At 36.2% G+C, this 13,041-nt stretch overlaps 1 long non-coding RNA gene across 1 annotated transcript in view; it reads left to right on the forward strand.

Annotated features, from left to right (window-relative positions):
- LOC138241950 (uncharacterized) overlaps positions 1–12,839 on the forward strand; it is a 67,915-nt gene extending 55,076 nt beyond the window's left edge. Inside the window, exon 4 of the long non-coding RNA XR_011191226.1 lies at positions 12,561–12,839. This is a non-coding gene — a long non-coding RNA (uncharacterized lncRNA). The remainder of the gene's footprint in view (positions 1–12,560) is intronic.
- The last annotated feature ends 202 nt before the right edge of the window (positions 12,840–13,041 follow it).

Below are 13,041 nucleotides of genomic sequence, written 5' to 3' on the forward strand. Positions count from 1 at the left end.
TCTCTGGATTCAATAACGTCTGTATCATAGTGGCTCACTATTTTCCTGACAATTCTGACAATTTAAATAAGATGATACACAAATCTAAGCAGTAGCATGTTTCAGAATTGATAAATGTGATGCAAAATTTCACTCTTCTATTTAACATCAATTCAAAACTCAGTGAGGGCTGCATTTTGAGGTGTTTATAATATCAGTCTAGGCTGTAAGTAAACTCGCTCCACAACAAAGTATATGAATGTTTACTGTTATAGCATTTAAAATCTTAAATGTTAAAGGACAGGAATTCAGTTTTATTGTATAATATTTATTGAAACAGACATCATTGCAAAAAGTAGTAGTAGAAGTAATAGTTGACATTTTCAATAATAAAATTACAAGTGGGTATAACCTGTTATTATATCTTGCTGATTTGAAGAATTATGCTGTTAAAAGTTTTAACATTTGAGAGTTTCCTGCTAAGTTATTTTTACTTTTGAATATATTTGTTTTAAACACTTGTTTTTAATTTGCTCTCTTATTGTGTATTGTACAGTATCTGGAAAATGTGAGCGTACCAATAAGTCTGAAGAACATAATGTAGGCTAAGCCTCTTTAATTTACATTTATGAGACACTGGAATTTATTATATTGAATGTGTTGTGTAGCAAATGCATTACTAGAGAGTATAACAGTAATTAATTGCTCTGCTTTCCTGTTTGGGATTAAACGTTATGAACTCTTTAATTCTGAGCATTAAAATAGATTTTCTTTAATGGAATCATGGGTGACTTCAGTTGGAACTGTTTTTCTACCTTTTAGTGTTTAAAATCCATTTCAATCTATTTCAAGTGTAAAATGGAGTTACTCAGTGTCCCTCACTTACCGAAAATGTGGTTTGATTATCTATGACTAGCACATTAATTACAGAATAGAACATGGCTCTGTACAATTCCTTTTGTAGGTCAGTGAAAATGATCTTTAAAATATAGGGCTGCAAGAGTCAAACCATTTTTCTTTCTTCCTGTTTGGATATTATTTAAGCCCAGAATGTACAAATGTGCCTTGCTTTTCGGTAGTAACAGAATCCCCGTCATGAAATGAGCATTTCTGCGTTGATAGGAAGCAAGACATTAAGGTTAGAATTAGTACGCTGTCCAAATGTTTAGTTGCTTTTTTATTTAGTTGTCAAACTGTTCAGTTGATAGATTTTTTTTTTATCCCCTGGGCAAGTTCCCATTTGTCATTTACCTTCAGGCGAATAATCACCATCAATTCAGCACTTTGAATTGCAAAGAAATGTAAGCCAGCTGCAGCTATATGATAATGTGAATATTGCTATTTTAAGAACTTCTAAAAGAAAGTGTATTTATTTTTGGAAAACTAAAAGTCATTTTGGATTTTTCCAAGCACTAGATGGTTTTCGTTATTAATTTAAATGTGACATCAATCTTTAATCAGTGTTCATGTAAAAAGTGCACCTACAGTACACATCTCCTTACCCTATGTTTTTTTTTATTTTCAAGGCAAGAAGTTTAAAATCTATTTACACCTTTTTGAAAATGCAGAAAACCATTTTCCGTCCAAGAAACATTATAGCTGGACATCAGTTCTGTTTACTTTTAAGTGTTGATTTTTGATAAGCACGTGAAGGAGTGAAAAATTATGGTGTTTTGTGGGTTACTACAGTACTTCTTTAACTAGGGAAGATTCATAGAACTGTCCAGTACATCCAATATTTTCCCACACGCATCTTACACCCCACTTAGAAGTGTCTGATCAGCACTTTATAATCCCTAAGAAAAATTAGCTTAGCCCCTCATAACTTTGGACTAAAGGTTATCAGCTTTTACTGCTTTACATCTCTCTCCATTTAAACAGCTGATCAATCTCTAACCACACACATAGTGTTAGAACCAAGGATTTGTGTTCTGATGAAAAGTAAGTAAAGGCACTTATTTATTCACATGGCATAGCATAAAAGATGAGAATAAAAATATATCCGTTTATAGTGTATATATAGTATACATATATCCGTTTATAGTATATTGTGTGTCGTTCAATTCAACTGATTTTTTTAGGTCTTTTCTTCTTGTTTTATTTTTTGTACCTCAGAGTGCTGAGGATCATGTTTAATCAGCCAGTAAGCTAGTTCTGGAATGTGTGGCTTGTTTCAACATCTGTTCCACATATGGACTGAGCTAGCCACAGTTATATAAATTAATCACTAAATAATTTAAACATTAACAAAACCATAATAAACCTGAATTTGATTGATGTGCAGACATATTGGAAAGCAGAAACAAATACAGAAAGTAATGTTAAAGCATTAATATAGACAGTTTTAGCCCCTGAGGTAGTGACAATTTTATCTCAAAACCGTGTAAAAGTCATTTACACTTTGTTGATTTAATAAACTTCTTGTTTCCACAAAGCGCTTTTCTCAGATTGTTTAAGATATATTTGTTACAGATAAAGGCTAGAAAATATTTGCTTGTTTGGAGAGTAGACCTGAGAAAATTATTCTCAGAATGTCTGAGGTATTGCTACTGTGTATGTGCAGCCCCAGGGAAATAATTTGACTTGAAGGAAATTTCTTGGGTGGGAATGTAAATGTCTCACCTCTGTCCCATCCCCCACAGCAAAAACACTACTTAACCCTTTTCTATGTATTTTCTAAGGCATGTACTGCATGTAGACAACGAAGACAATAGGTATTTATCATTTTAAAACTGACACTTTAAAGAAGTGTTGGTCTACCTTAGCAGCCCTTAATACAGTATTAGTGTATTTTAAGCTTCTTTCAAATTGTGTAGAATCATGAAAGCGTAATCAAGAAATAACTTTCAGTCATCTTTTGAAGTACATTGCAGTTTTGTGCATAACAGAATAACCAGCTTGACTGTTTCCGATTGATTTTGTATTGTACAGTACATATTCAGACTCTTATTGTGTAGGCTTACGGAGGGCAGTGTCTTTCAACCAAGCCCTGTATTGGCTGTAACCTAAATTACCACAGCATACAGTACACACTCATATAACATTGGTCCATTCAATAGTGGCAGCATTTCCTTCATTCTTAATGAAAATAGAGAGTTATTTCAGGGCTTGGTATTTGTTACTTTAGAAGTCTGGTCTCATTTTTTCTACCACGCCTAGTTTAAATACACCTGATATTAGTCCCCTGTGAGCCGCAGTGTAGCTACTGCTGCCTAAAAAGAGCAATGTTTTTTCAAGCTTTCCATTTGCTCTTGCAGACATAAGGCATTTAATTTAGTTTACAAAATGAAAGCGAATCTAAGGTTAATGCTAACTTTTTATGTATTAGAGGGAATTTATTGTGGAAATCTAATAAAATAAAATACTATTTCTGAACTAAACCCTGCCCCTCAAAAATCCCACATCTATTACTGAGCATTTTACTTTTCTATATTTTGACATTGGTCTGCTTTTCCCTTGTTTTCCAATTACATGAATGAGTGACTTGTTTAAAGAAGTAAGCCATTTCAGTGGAATGTACTTTAGAATGTTTTGAAAGATTACCAAAAGGGATCCAGATGCTAACAGTGGGTTCTTAAAGACGCTGATATTAGCGGGGGACTGGAGATTAGTCACCAGATAGCTGCATCAATGAGTAGAGGCTGTATTGACATACAGGGTCAAAATTACAGATATGCAAAGCCTCCTTACCCATATACTGTATGAGTTTCATTCAGCAAAGAAATACTGTGGGGCAGAAATACAAGCTACCCTTGTATTCATGTAATCTATATTCTGTAAAACACCTACTATATATGAGCTGTTTCAAGGAAAGGGAATATATCAGTGTTGTTAGTTTTCTGGTAGCCTTGACATTAAATAATTTTTTCGGGGCCCAAATACTGAATGTTTTCATTTTATGCAGTGGACAGTATGTACTTACTGCACTGTACTGTATGAGCGACAGTATAGTACATCAACCCATGCTTTGTTTTAAATAAATGAACAGGATTTTAACGGATCACACAAAGCTAATGTTTCTTTTTGTAGGTCATGGCATAAATGGAAGTCTAGAATATACTACAAGATTATTTTTTTGAATAGTAACTAAGCAGGCACTGGCATCAATGGGCATGCTAAATATTATTCAGGAGAATAGTTTCCATAAAAATCAGGTTAGTCTCGATAAGAAACAGCTTTAAAAAATAGATGGTATTATTCATTGCGATCCTAACCTTTGCAATGTGCACCGCTCCACAGTTTTGTGTCTGGGAGTCTTAGGGAGAGCTCTGGTATAAAGCGAAATCACATGCAGGGATTTGGCAGTGTGGGTATTTATGTGCCGAATCATGCAAGGCACAATGGACTTTCCTCTTGACAAATCACATATAATCACCATAGTAACCCCACATAATTATGCATAAGATCTCAACACGCTTACAAAGGAAACCTGGCAGGAGCTGGGAGGAATTGTTGTGGAGGGTGATGGGAGACAGATGTGGGAGGTAGGTGTATACAAACACTGAGAAGTGATGACTGTGGATTTGAAAAATGAACAAAAGGCAAAGATCACAAGCTTTGTGCTGGAGGGCTCTGTGATAAGCCTAATGCATCATCTGGAAGCCTGGACAGACTGATGTAGATGTGTGAAAACTGGAGACTGATAGATACCCCCTGACCAACATTGCGATGGTTGAAACTAAAAAAATCATCCATTATGCTCTTCCCTTCAATATAGATTGTGGATTGTGCAATAGCAGATGTATTCCCGATTACATAAAGGTTGTGTACATCTATTCGATTTTAAAAAAGAAAGAAGGGTCATTCAGCACTGACAGAGACTGAATTCTCAAGCAACACTTGAGGATATTGCAGGACAAAACAATGTTGTCCCACCGCATGGCTGTTGCCAGCCTTGAAGCATCTGGAGCCTCTCTCACTTCAGTTTTAAATCATGTCCCTGAACATTGCAGAAAGGTTCGTTTTATTTCCCTGGCCATTCCTTAATGTCTTCAAGTTCAGCCTGCTGTACAGGCGTAGAAACTGAGGCTGAAAGGGTCATGGCCTTGCCTGTTATGTCTGTCAGTACTATAGTACTATCAGCTCCTGCAGACATCCATCTTTACTCTTGCTTGTTTCTCTCTATGTGGTGAATATGTCATTGCAAATGTGGAACTTTAGGAGAGGTGTTGCAGGTTTGCACCCATGACAATTCTCCATTGTATCTTTGCCACCTGTCTGTAGTTTTTCCTTTATCCTACACATTCAGTGTTAAATCAAAAATCCTCTTGGAGGAAACCATCTATAAAACTCTGCAATGATTAACTAAGAAAGACTTGTACAACACAAATCTGTGCCGAGTGTTGTCTTACTGCCTAGGAGGTGTTCACTGGACAGAAAGGAAGACTTGAATACATTACACATTCACACTCATTTGCACACTTTAAAAAAGCAAAAAGAATGTTATTATGTGAAGGGTTAGGAGTTAGAAGCTACATCCAAGCTTTGTCATTTATGTGGTAATCATGATAAAAAGCTATATTAATATCAGCAATGTTTGACATACAGTACTGTAGATCTTATTTGGAGGGGTATTTCAGCTTTCTGGGTTGGTTTTATGCATTCTGTGCAGCCACAAAAATTTCAGTCCATGCATTCAACAGATACCCCCCCCCCCCCCCCCCAAAAAAGCTTAAGTTCAGCACACTTTGTAAAAAAAAACTGTTTGTTTTAAGGTTGAACATTTAATAATATAGATGTTTTCAAATAAGGCCATGGTCAAGTTAATAAGTTAACCTGCCTGTGAGAAAGACAGAGGACTAACAGAAGGTGTTCCCTGTCTGATGGGTGATGTGTGCAGTTCCACAGTGCTCATCCTGTTTGCGTGCTTGTGGGTAAAGAGAGGAGGACAGGTGGAATTGTGCTTCCTGCTGCAGGGTTTGTAGCAGTGGGGGGCAGCAGTTCATTTTAAAATTTAATAAAGATTAGGAAATCACACTGTGCACACGCACTGGCACTGAGAATGATAACAGAATGAGGGCACGTACTGTAGCTGAAAGCTGCAACAGCAGCGGTATTTTCTTACCAATCAAGATGAAGAATTAAATAAACGTGTCAGGAAACACAATATTGATGTTACATTGGAAATATATATATATACAATATAAATACATAGTTCAGGTGGGTAGCTGCGTCAGCATGTGTAGGCTGCAAAGCAACAAGTCATAGGTTTATTCCATGCTGAAAAAAAGGAAGAAAGAGAACACAACGTTTCGGCCGTGGAGCCTTCCACACCTGAAGAAGGCTCCACGGCCGAAACATGTTTTCTTTCTTCTTTTTTTCAGCATGGAATAAACCTATTACTTGTTCCTTTGCAATATAAATATATGTCTTGTAACCCTTTTTCCCAAACCAATTGCTTTGCATGGCTGGGGTTAAGTATCTACAGTACATGAGCTTTTTGAGATATTTTATTGATACATCAATGACTTTTATTTCTATAGAAATCCAACACAGACTCCCATATTGTTTTTCTTTTATCTTGCTTCTCTTGGCCAAATATGAAAATCTTCCATTCCAGTCTTATAGACCTGTGACACATTAGGTCTACAAGGTCTGAAAAAAATAAAATAAAATAAAAACGTTTAATGAGAACAGGAATTGCAGTCCACTAGACCTTGACATTTACAACTGTGATGAGAGCTTCTATCACAGCATCAATCTGAATTTTGAAACATCTCAGCAAATGAGCCCCCATGGAACTTTATTTCATGAATTACTAATCTGTGTAGAAAAACCAACATGAAAGCCAGCCTTGCTCTGAAGGTATGCATGTCTTGAGCCAGCTACTGCAGAAGCTTGAAACTGATGGTGAAATGCAACCGCTAAAGGTAACCTTACCCAAGTGTTTCCATGTGTCCAGTGTTAGATGGGATGTCCTAATATTCAAATTGGAGCATACCTTCATACTGCAGCCATCAATTAGAGTTATATCTCGGAGACTGCAGCAGTAAGTCTTCCACTGAAACACTGCTCTTTCCAAGCCCAATTCCACTTCACTTCAGGAATCTGACAACATCTAAGTGCTCTTCTGCACTGCTCCAGGCACAGTAAGTGGAATTATATAGTAGAAACAGCTTTTTCTTAACAGTATGAAATCAGTGCCTCTTGGGAGCAGTGCTTCTTTAGTATGTGTTGTAAAAATGACAGGAATAATGCCCATGTGAAAATGTTATATAGTGTTCAACAGCATGCTTTGAATAACACATCAGTATTAGCTACAAAATCTAATCTGTGCGTAGCCCTCATTACATTCTAATACTGGCATGCCACGTTTTTCATATTCCCTTTGTGCATATACAAGAGATTTTTTATTAATTTTGGAAATAATCTTTATAATTATGCTAAACAGTTCTAGGGCAGCAATAATTTCAACCTTATGGCCTGATATAAAATGAATACCTAGAACACTGTGGTAATTCTCAAGAATTCTGTGATTTAAGGTAAAATACAACACAAGCCTCAACACTGAATTGCTTTCTTAAAACTTTAATTATTGAAACCTGAAGGGGCATTTACATAGAAAGAAATGGGTCCTCCTTATCCCATTTCTACACACAATAAGTATTTAGAAAAAATAAGCCTGCCATTACTACTAAGCTAATGAGTTTTTTTTAGCTTATTATTTATTTTTAAGCAATTTTTCTGAGCAGTTTACTTGCCAGCTGTTGTACTATAAATCACAGTTACTGAATCTAGTAGATGTGCACATATGCATTGGGCTGTCTAAACATAACAATTTCTTGTCAGTCATTGTAAGTCATTATAATACCGTCCTTGACTCATTTGACATTCAAGAAATAAACTTATGACCACTGGAAGACATAAAAAAGACATATAGAATAATCACAAATTATTCTCTTTGCTGTCAGCAGTAGTAACATAGTAACACTACATTTGTTTTGTGTTCTAAGGTACTTAAGCATACATACTTGTAAATGCAGTAAATGTTCAAATTGGGATGATGGAGTACCACAAGGATCTGTATTAGGATCACTGTTCTTCTTCATTTATATCAGTGATCTAAATTCCATTCCAGAGAAGAGAGACCAGACGTGTTCAAGGCCTTAAAAAAGTGTACTTCGCTGATGGGCTGAAAGATCTGAATCTTTTTAGTCTAATTAGAGAAAAACATGAAGAAACCCAATACAAGAATTCAAAATCCACCAGAGCATTGATAAAATAGAGTGGGCTTCTTCAAAGTGGAAACTACTTGGAAGTGCATTTAAAACCTCTAATAGGATGTTATCAGTGTTATAATAGTGTTGTAGGAGTATATAACAAGCTACCCAAGCTGCCATTTAGTTGAAGCCGATACTACATAATGGCCAGACGGACTGAGTGCCCCCCTTTTGTTTGTAACCTTTCTTATATATGTCTTTATTTTATGCTCATAGTGTATTACAGGTTACAGAACTTTTCTTAATACAGTTATTTTAATTCCATTCCTTGGTTGATTTTTAATTTAACTGAGGAACTTCATTAATCCTGGTTTTAGAGAAGTTGGTATTGATTTCATGGTGGCTAGACAATTAATGTTGAAAAACCTTCAGAAGAGCATGATTGATGTGATAAAGAACATTACAGTCAAATCCTGCGCTTGTGTTTTAAGATTCAAGGAATATAATTTGAGATCTGGCATATGTTTGGTATGCAGCCAAAGTAGAAAAATCGTTGTGTGAAAGTTCAGTGTTTCATTTTACAAATAAATACTGCAAGACAAAATGATGAAGCTTATTTTTCAGTTTAGAGAAGGGATTGATATATTCACAGGTGATTGTGGCTGTTATAGTTTATGATAGGACTAAAACAAGATGATTTACTGTATAACACCTCCAGCTTTTTACATCAAATAAGTACCATGATCATGGCAATTACTGTGCTTAAATAATTTTAGACAAGAACAAGTCTATCCTTAGCTTTGCTCTCTTTAAATTAAGCCCTGTCATATATACTTAACTTCAAAACAACATTTAGGTCATCAAGTTGTTTTATTTTTCATATTATATGCACATATTATTTCCCCCCTGGCAAATAAAAAAGCCAGGTAACTCTTATAAAATAATTTGCTCTTTTTTTGGGCGAAAAGGGGTTTTGATAACAAGTGAAGCTGACACTAGCTTCTGGTCTGCAGCTTCTCAAACTAAGGAGCCTGCAAGTAAATGTGGGGATGTGCAGCTACTGTGAAAAACAATGACATTTTCTGCTTCACAGGGACTAAAGGACAAAGTCAGGGAGAGGCAGGCCTGGCTCCCTGTTTATTCTGTTAGGTTTGCAGACTGGCATCAAGGGGTTGAGGCACAAAGGGAAAAAAAATGGCATGGATCCATTTTTACAGTTAAGTACCCTTTAGGCAAAGAATTACCTCAATTCTTTTTTTCTTCGTTTGACATATTGGTTGCAGTTGGTCCTGTGTACGGTAAATTTAGTTTTGGCAACTTTTCCTTGCCCTTAATGGTCACCTAATGTGCCCTCCACTGGCATCTCAGCTGGACCCTCGCAACACCAGCAACCTTCAGCTGGCACATGGGGCAGCATTTATACAGCCCATTTGCGAAGCTGAAACACACAGATCATAGATCTATAGACTTGACAGAAAATGTGATAATTGCCTCCATTTCAGCAGTAGGTGATTTATATCCAGTGAAGGGAAGAAAAGGCCTAATCCTTATGCTTTAGTGTTTGGATTGGAAGCAATACAGAGGCAAATATAGCAGGAGAATGCCATTTTCCACACTTGAAATCCTTCCCATCTCTCTGACCTCTTTGTTGATGCTATTCAATAATAAACCCCTTTGTGGAGCCAAACCAACTGGTACTTTATAATGATTTGAATTTGTGCTTAACGGTCAATGAAAGGACTGTCATTTTCGGTTTCAGGCTTTCATTCTTTTTTACTCGTTCTTTCATAAAAGGTATTCATGGAATAAAGAGAGCTATGGTAATAGCAGCCACAATAATCATTTTCATTTATACTGCTCTTCTAGGTTTTACATTTTGATGGCGTCTGGTGCTGTATTTGTACAAGTGCTGAAGTATGGTATTCAAAGTGGTTCCAGGCTAGGCTCAGCTGTTTCTTTTTGGCCACTCCAATACTCTTTAATATTGGAGGATCGGCTTTCTAATTCTATTTACAAAGCCTTCTTTGCAATACACGCAGCCCAAGTGGCTTGTCCGTTTTATGCTATACATGAATAGGATTTCCCTCATATGTCAAGTACTGTGTTCCATTGTCCACCCATCGGTGGTGATGGACTTGTACAAACGAGCAGCATTTAGAATTATGCTCTCTCATACAAAGACACTGCCTGCAGTCTTTAGTCCATTTTGTTTTTGCAGATATCCTTGTGACACAGAAAAGATAATTAGATATGAAACAAAAATAACGAGAGGGAAAGATATCAGAAGATGAGCAACTATTTATATTAATAGGGACAACAACTAAACCCCCACGGTCCAAAGTTCAATATGGTAACTAGTCTATAGGCTCATGTCAGTGGCTATTGCTCTGTTCCAAAAATGCCAATAGTCACTGCTGCTCACATTTTGCACTGCAAAAATCCACCTTACGATGTTGCAAGATTTTCAATTAGTGTGTGTTCCTTTTTTATTAGATAAGCTGTAGCACATTTTCCTTGAACCTTCCTTGAAAAATAGCCATGCACTTACTGCATATACAGTACAAAGAAAACCTACAACTGTCTGCATCAAACGTGATGTCTTAAAAAAAAGCGTATTGCTTCTGGACTGTTTAAGGGGCAGTCTGTAAAAAAGATGTATGTTTAGAAAGAGTCATGTATAAATGTAGGGAATGAAACAAGGGCTGTTGTTTTTAAAAATGTGTTTTTTCAAATGATATTTCTAACCCCTCTCCTTTAAATTCTGTTCATAAAACTGTATTTGGAATAAAAAGGCATCTCTAAAGCATATGTGCCTCAGAGCAGAATGCATCAGGATACCAGAATGATAATAATACCAATAGGTAATGCATTGCTTTTGTGATCTGAGTGACCCTGACACTTTTGCCTGCAGAGTTTGGCCACATAACGTTTCTGAGAAAAGGAAGCTTATTCCTGCACTGTATCTCGTGTGCTGCATTCTTTTGCTCTTGCATTGATTTTCCAGGGTTCTGTAAATATCAAGGCAGTTCATATTTTATGACTTGTCCAATGCTTAATTACAGGCCACAATTAGTACTGTATGTGTTCAGCTTTAATCTCCAACCTCTTAAAGAATGTAGGGTAGATGTATTAAAAGAAACAAGCTGTAGATATTGCAGTGTATTTCTCAGTGTACTACATTATCTTGATGACTGGGCTGTTATTTTTGCTGTTTTTAATAAGGACTTTTTAATAAGGACAGCAAGAACACAACAAATAAGGTATTGAAAATGGTAGTTCATGCCCTTTTTTTGTTTCATACCTTTAATTTTGATTATAGGCATGTACTATTATTACCATGCTGTACAAACGTTCATTTTAAATAGCAAAATAAGAAATGCAATATTTTGGTGTGCTGTAATATCATTGTTGTTAGATTCTATTGTATAGAAAAAGTTGTCATGTTATGATTTTTTTAAAGATGATTTACGGTACATGCAGTGTCATTTCGAATCTGAATTTGTTCTCCTGTGCAGTTTTCCAGGGTGTTGTCTCACTTCTAACCCTATGTTTTAGGGAAAGATTCTGGATTGGTGTGACCTTTCTCAGGAATAAATGGCTTTCTGATTATGGATTTGTCATTAAGTTAAAAGTAAAGTTGGGATTAAATATCTTCAGCTTGACTGACTGCGCACTTTGCTATGTGGTATATGTATATTAGTAATGCAAATGTTCACCATAAGTGTTTTGGACACATTCCAGTAACTGCTGTTTAAATGAGGTAACCTATTTCCTTTTTCTTTTGACAACAGTGCTAAAGAACAAATCATTAGGTTCCCAAAATGATTAAAAAGAGCAGAACATCTGTTTTGACACAGCTCTTGAATTCCCGTTCTGTTCATGCAATGCTTCAACACAGTGGAAATCCAGAGATGCTGATACTCCCAGGTGGCTTGAAACAGCTGGCTCGCACCGGGCCACTTTCAGTTGCCCAAAGCAGCATTTGTGAATTCTCCTTTCCGGATGAAATTGCTTCAGCTAATTAATCATACATCTACTGTATATACCGAACATACATTGCGTTTGACATCTTACATTATTTAGACGTTTCTGAGGATTTGTTAGTCTTTTTAAGTTGAGGCCTGCAGAAGTTCGTAAGCTAATGTACAGTACAAATCACACAACGTACGGTCTCCAGTCATTACCGATTTTTTGTATTTAAAAGTGTACACATATACTTGGTTTATCATAAGAAACTTAAATGCGTTATTTCATCACTTGGCGTTCTGGTGGATGGTTTCTGATGTTGCAATGTGTAATGCATTCCCATTGTAATGTTACGTCGTGTTTATTTCTGTGCTTGAAAGTCTGAGCAATGCAAACTGACAGTAGGTGGTGGACAAAACCTTAAGCTAATGATAGTTCTTCATCTTACTTTTGCAGGAGTGCATGGACTCCAATAAGTGTATAGAGGAACTGCTAAAACAGTTGGAAGAGGAACGCAGGAATGTGCGAAGGCAAGTGACACTTTCCTTTTTCTGGACCCCTGGGAATTAGATGTGGACTGTGCTAAGGTCATGTTCCTGTGGCAGAGCTACAGAATGATTTTGAGTATTGGGAGGATGATGGAATGAAGTTAACTGCAGTGGTTCTGTGACTTTACCATAGCTGTAACTGAACATTCTTTGCAACCCCAGTACCATTAAAGTAACTTTTAATGTTCTTTTTTATGGGTGTTTTTTATAGTTTGCATGACTCTACTTTGTTTTTACGACTTTTCATCAAAGTACCTGATTTGTTTCACTTGACTTTGCAAGAAAACAGACCTCCAGAAAGAAAGGTAACTAAATAGGCAAGAAAAAAATCTAACTAGACTAATTTTATTTCTCTCAATAGGGTGTTGGTTTTTACTGGGGTATGGATT

Source organism: Lepisosteus oculatus, chromosome 12 (genome assembly GCF_040954835.1).
Source record: "Lepisosteus oculatus isolate fLepOcu1 chromosome 12, fLepOcu1.hap2, whole genome shotgun sequence".
Classification (NCBI taxonomy): domain Eukaryota; kingdom Metazoa; phylum Chordata; class Actinopteri; order Semionotiformes; family Lepisosteidae; genus Lepisosteus; species Lepisosteus oculatus.